Genomic DNA, 7080 nt, shown 5'->3' with positions numbered 1-7080 from the left:
CCTGCTCACTAAGGGAGAGAGATCTCTGTTGGATCTTTTCCTCTCCCCCTGCCCCCTGCCAGTCCTTCTCATAAACACTAGGTGGAGGCCTGTGGCAACAGCTGGTGGGTGGAACCAATGCCCTTGTGTCTGGGGGTCTCAGGCTTCTAAATTGCCACACTAGCCTACACTTATGATTCCTTACAATGTCACTTACTTTCTTCTCACCTGCTTTTATGGCTTTTACTGACCCTGCCTTGCTACTCCAATGGCAGAATGATTTTTGTGTCCCACCCCTCCTTCTAGGGGCTTACCATCATTTGGAATTCACTTCATCTGTATATCTTGCAAACTCTGCCCTCTGATGGGTCCCAAACATATATGATTTTGTCAGTTTTTAAAGTTTGTCTCAATTATAGGTTGAGAGTTTTAAGCATCCTAAGTGCAACTGGAAATTGTTTAAGTGTGTTGGCTTTCTTTTGTGGGGGTTGGGAGTTTTGATACTGTTTTTTATTGAACTAAATAAATTTCTCTTTCTTGAACCTTCTGGTAAGGACCATAATAACTAGAAAATGAAGTTCTCTGTAGGTTCACAGAGAAATATTGTTAAAACATATAACTTCATATAAGCTTTATGGATTTTTCTTTACATGTATCACATAGCACAATAAAATGTTTAAAAATGAAGAAATCTTTATATTTTCACTAAATTAACACTGACTTTTACTTAAATGACCAGAAATATATAGGTTCTGTATTTAACACATAGAGTATAAACTATCCCCTCTGAAATATGACAGAGATAGGAAAGAGAAAAAGCTGTGCATTAGTCCGTTTTCATGCTACTGATAAAGACATGGCCAAGACTAGGTAATTTATGAAGAAAAAGAGATGATGGCATGGTGGCTTATGCTTGTAATCCCAGCACTTTGGGAGGCTGAGGCGAGTGGATCACCTGAGGTCAGAAGTTCAAGACTAGCCTGGCCAATAGGGTGAAACCCCGTCTCTACTAAAAATACAAAAATTAGCCGGGCACAGTGGTGCGCCTGTAATCCCAGCTACTCCAGAGGCTAAGGCAGGAGAATCGCTTGAGCCCAGGAGGCAGAGTCTGCAGTGAGCTGAGATCTTTCCACTGCATCCAGCTTGGGCGACAAGAGCTAAACTCCGCCTCTCAAGAAAAAAAAAAAGAAAAGAAAGAAAAAGAGGTTTAATGGACTCACAGTTCCACAAGGCTGGGGAGGCCTCACAATCAAGGCGGAAGGCAAAACGCATATCTTACATAGGTGGCAGAGAAGAGACAATGAGGGCCAAGCCAAAGGGAAATTCCCTTAGAAAGCCATCAGATCTTGCGAGACGTATTCACTAGCACGAATGGTATGGGGGAAACTGTGCCCACGATTCAATTATCTCTCACCAGGTCCCTCCCAAAACACATGGGAATTATGGGAGCTACGATTCAAGGTGAGATTTAGGTGGGGACACAGCCAATATCACACAGTATCCTTCTTCTTAGAAGTTTTATAATCTACAGGCAGGAAGGGACATAAAAGTAATTTTGATACAACACGTGATACTGTTACAGGAGGGTTTAGTGAAAATACTCCTTCCCTCAAGGATTCAGAATGCTATCTTCCTTGAAAACAATTTAGGAAATTTTAGGGTAAAAATCTGATAATTCTGTGATTTTTGTATTAAACTGGAATATTGTTCTCTACTGATATTTATTTGGTTTTATAAGAAAAATCTAAAAGTACACCTGCTAATGTGACAGGGAGACATCCTTCAAATTCCTCTAAGTGTGCACAATGACATGTTAGATTCTTAGTTTGGAGAAATCTTTTATTTTTTTGGAATCAATGAAGTATGCATGAGAGGTGAAGCCAGCTGGACTTCCTGGGTCAAGGGGGGACTAGTAGAACTTTTCTGTCTAGCTAAAGGATTGTGAATGCACCAATCAGTGCTCTGTGTCTAGCTAAAGGTCTGTAAATGCACCAATCAGCACTCTGTAAAAATGCACCAATCAGTGCTCTGTGTCTAGCTAAAGGTTTGTAAATGCACCAATCAGCACTCTGTAAAACGGACCAATCAGCACTCTATAAAATGGACCAATCAGTGCTCTGTAAAATGGACCGATCAGCAGAATGTGGGTGGGACCAAATAAGGGAATAAAGGCTGGTCACCCAAGCCAGCAACCACAACCCACTGGGGACCCCTTCCGCCTTGTGGAAGCTTTGTTCTTTTGCTCTTCACAATAAATCTTGCTGCTGCTCACTCTGTGGGTCCGCAGTACCTTTATGAGCTGTAACACTCACTAGGAGGGTCTGTGGCTTCATTCCTGAAGTCAGCGAGACCACGAACCCACCAGGAGGAAGAAACAACTCTGGATGTGCCACCTTTAAGAGCTGTAGCACCCACTGTGACAGTCTGCGGCTTCACTCCTGAAGTCTGCGAGACCATGCAACCACCAGAAGGAAGAAACTCTGGACACATGAGAACATCTGAAGAAACAAACTCCAGACATACCATCTTTAAGAGCTGTAACACTCACCATGAGGGTCCATGGCTTCATTCTTGTAGTCAGCGAGACCAGGAACCCACCAGAAGGAACCAATTCTGGACACATGCGTTTGAAAGAAATAGGACTAATAATTTCAAAAAACCCTGCAAATTGACAATCATATTACTAGTTGAATAAATATAATTTAACATATGGTTCTACATGAATTATTTATACAGTGTCAACCTTAACATTCACATTCTCCTTTCTGTCCAAATCTACATTTATCATTACTTTAATTCAATAGCACTTTACAAGTTTACAGGAAAATTTCCTTTTAATAAGTGTTAATATTGAAAGACAAGTAGTTGGTACTTCTAAATGCATTTGTCATTGTGCAATTCTGTCATAATGAGAGTCAGTGAAACATCATTACTGAGAGTTCAGAAATTTTGCAACGCACTAAAGGGAAACTTAATAAAGGGGAAAATATCCAAAAAGCTCAGATGCTTCAAAGGACTGTGCAAAACTACAAGCAGACAAAACAAACCTTTCATTCATTAGAACCTTGGATGATATTGTAAGGAAAGGTTTTGGATGCATTCTTCATAATTATATATAGGGTAATAATGTTGTGTACACTGTTGTTTATACCGGGTAGATACATCTGCCACAAACAAGTGCCTATTAAGCCAATCAATATATTTAATGCTGGGCAGGAGCAGTGGCTCACGCCTGTAATCAGCACTTTGGGAGGCTGAGGTAGGCAGATCTACAAGGTCAGGAGTTTGAGATCAGCCTGGCCAACATGGTGAAACCCCGTCTCTACTAAAAATACAAAAATTAGCTGGGAATGATGACAGGTGCCTGTAATTTCAGCTATTTTGGAGGCTGAGGCAGGAGAATCGCATGAACTTGGGAGGCAAAGGTTGCGGTGAACCCAGATTTTGCCATTGCACTCCAGCCTAGGTGATAAGAGCAAAACTCCATCTCAAAAAATATATATATATATATATATATATATAAAATGCTAAATTCCCATTATTGGTAAGGCAGATTGTTGAACCAGTAATGATTATGACATTATTATTGCTGTTGTTGCTGCTGCTGTTACAGATTGCAGTACATCATTTGCTAGCTTCTAGTCTAAGCATTTGACACACAACTACACAACTTTCCTATGACCCTATGAAGTAGATAATATTACCATCCCATTGTTTCAGATGAAAATCTAAAGTTTAGAGAGTTTAATTTGCTTCCACAAAGTCACACAGTTGTTATGTTTGCCAGACTGCTTGGCTTGTGAATCCAAGCTACATCGTAATACTCTATTTGGTAGTGCTCTAACACATCGTGTCTTATGGTGCTTACACAATTTATTTTTTGATTCCAAAGAATGGAATGAATTCTGCTATTCTTGATTCATATAACAAGCTAAAATACAAATTAAAATTTTGCCAGATTTTATTCTAAGTATATTTTTTAATGATAATTTTCTTCTAAAAGAATTGATAGAATTTTAAGGGTTTCAGAAGATAATTACTCACATAAATAGAATTTAAATTCAGAGAGCTATATCTCATAGACTATGAGTTTATTCATGGGACTTCTTGTTAATACTGGGTATTCATTTTCTCATCTAAGTCAACACATTATAATGGTAGTTGTAGATATTCATTTATTCAAGAATATTACTGAATATTTCTTATGTACTAAGGTAAGAATATCCAGCTGGATATGAGCATTGAACATTTAAATACATAGTTAGAGAGTAAAAAGCTTACTGAGAATTTAGGAGAAAAGATTAATACATCAATATATTGCTGGCCATAAAAAATTACACAAATATATTTAAGCTTGGATTCACCTTCATTTCTCAATGACAACAGCCAGCCATGTGATGAGAATTCAAAACGAAGAATGTAAAGCAGCTTCTCACGGTTCTCCACCTAGTAACCACACTCTTCACACCTTCTTACAAGATAATATCTCTGTACTTGTTTTAAAAAATGCTCTTCAGTCTAGTTATTTATATTGAGTGACTTGTAAAATGCTTTCAGAAGCTACAAGGTGAATATTTTCTTCAAATATTGACTGCAAAGTACATACATCTCTGACATAAAATAACTATACTTCCTATGACTTCCCTCACAGCATTGTCTTTCCTTGTTTGCTTGTTTCTTGCGTGGTTGGTTGTTTTTCTTACTATTACTATTGTTCATTCCACCAAGAGTGTGAACTGGAGTGGACAAAGAATAAGTTGAAAGTGACTGTGCAAGCAAAACATTTTCTACAGTTAACTGTACTCTTTAAAAATAATAATTATTAGATTAAGAGAACAAGCTTCTGTACCTGTGATTTTTCATCTTGTACCTCATAAAATACAAGGCAGCATAAAGTGCAGAAATTGTACCTCAACTGCTAGTTTTGTTCTAGTTTTACTTTCAAGTTACTTTCACTTGAATAATTTACTTTTCTTCTAAATTATGCCAGGCAAAGTTAATATTTCTTCATCTTTTCTCAGGAGTATACCAGCTCCTAGAGTTATTATAAATGCTTTGGGGGGAAAAGCAGAAATTAAAAAAAATACACCGAGAACATACTGATTTCAAGTCTAAAACATATCAATGATTTAATTGTGTTAACATACAAGGAAAATATCACAACAAAACTTTTGACACTTATGAACTTATTACATAAATACTGAGAAAAATTAGTAAAAAGTTACCCAAGCAAATGAAAAAGTGCATGTTGCTGTAACTCCAAGTAAGAAAAGGTAACTAGGTCATAAAGGTTTATTGAAGGGGGCATGTCTGTTCTGGAGTATCCAGGCAGGATTGTCCTCTGAAAGAGGTATTAGAAGGCAGAGTGGAAGAATGAGGTTTTTTACTTGTTTTGTCCCATCATAGAAAATTACACTATGAATATTTTATACACCTTTTCTTGTATATGTCATGGCATTGTTGTAAGTACCTAGGAGTATAATTAAAGGGTTTGAAACTATGCATATTTTCATATTGATTAGATTTGGCCAATTATTTTCCCAGGGGTGTATTCCAATTTATACATCTACAATCACTGCATAGGCACATCCCCTATTCCGTATTCTCACTGATACCTAGTATTATCCGATTTTCTATTTTTTGCCAATCTGTAGTTTCCTGTGGTTTTACATCTCTCTGACTAAATATGCATTTAAAAATCTTTCAGATATTCATTGGTCATTCTGATATTCTCTCTTATACATTGTCCATTACATCTCCTGATTTCTATTGAGTTATTTCTATCTTTTACTTATACTTAGATCTTTTTATATTATAAATATGAGTTGTTCACGGCTTTGATGTTTTGCAAATATCTTTTCCCAACCATGCTCTGCCATTTTAATTTACATATATGTATATATTATTTAGTAAATTACAAGAATTTTGTCCTCATCAATTTTCCTGCTCTAACAAAATACCATAAACCAGGTGACTTATAAACAATAGAAATTTATTTCTCATGGTTCTGGGGACTGGAAAGTCCAAGATCAAGGTGTTGGAAGAGGTCCTCTTTATAGACTCCTGTCTTTTCACTGTCTCCTCACACAGCTGAAGGGGTGAGAGATCTCTCTGGGGCCCCTTTTACAAGGAAACTATCCCATTCATGAGGGTTGCACCATCATAACCTAATTGTCTTCCTGAGGCCCCACTTCCAAATACCCTGACACTGAGAATTAGGTTTCAACATATGAATTTGCACGGGGGTGGGGGAGCACAAATATTCAAGCCACAGCATTTGCTTTATTTTTTGTTTCTTCACTTTAACCTCATCAATATGAATCAACATTTACTTCATTGTTTTGCTTTTTGTGACTGACTCAAAAACTGAAGTCATAAATATATTCTCCTATTTTATCTAAAATTGTTTCAGCTTTGCTTTTTGATTTCAGTTTTGGATGACCTAAAATGTATTTTTTGCATACAAAAAGAAGGGTCCAATTTTGTTGATTTACATATAGATTATTCATTTTTCCAGCATGCCTTATTGAATAATCCATTTTTTCCCTTCTGATAAGGATGGCCAAATCTGTCATGTATCACATTTCTGTATATCTGTGCCATTTTCACCCTCTCTATTATATTTTTTCTGAGGAATCTGCCTATGGCAGTGCCAAATGTCTTAATTAGGAAAGTTTATAATGTATCTTCATACTAGATTACTCACTTAGAATTGGTTTCCTTCCCTTAGAGAAACTTAAAGAAGAATTACAGTTTTAAAATATGATGATGACTGCCTAATGAGGACCAGGAGTGAATGTGACGAAACCATTAGAAAAATTGACCAAGTGCAGGGTAAGGTAGCTGGTACTAGGCAGGTGGTGGTAGAGATGTAGAGAAACTGGTACAATAGATATTTAGGAGTAGGAAAGAAATGGTGGGTGGCTATGTTTGATGATACAAAAGCAATGTATGGTGGATGTCCTCAATGTTATTTGAAGAACTACATGAGTAACAGTGTCATGATTAGAGACAGAGAATACCAAAAATGAGTCAAAGAAGATCTTTTACCTACTGAAGAACTTGTGACTCAGGCCAGCAGTAGACTGGGTTTTAACCCAC

Source organism: Piliocolobus tephrosceles, chromosome 4 (assembly GCF_002776525.5).
Source record: "Piliocolobus tephrosceles isolate RC106 chromosome 4, ASM277652v3, whole genome shotgun sequence".
NCBI classification, from domain to species: domain Eukaryota; kingdom Metazoa; phylum Chordata; class Mammalia; order Primates; family Cercopithecidae; genus Piliocolobus; species Piliocolobus tephrosceles.
This window is presented reverse-complemented; position numbering follows the sequence as displayed.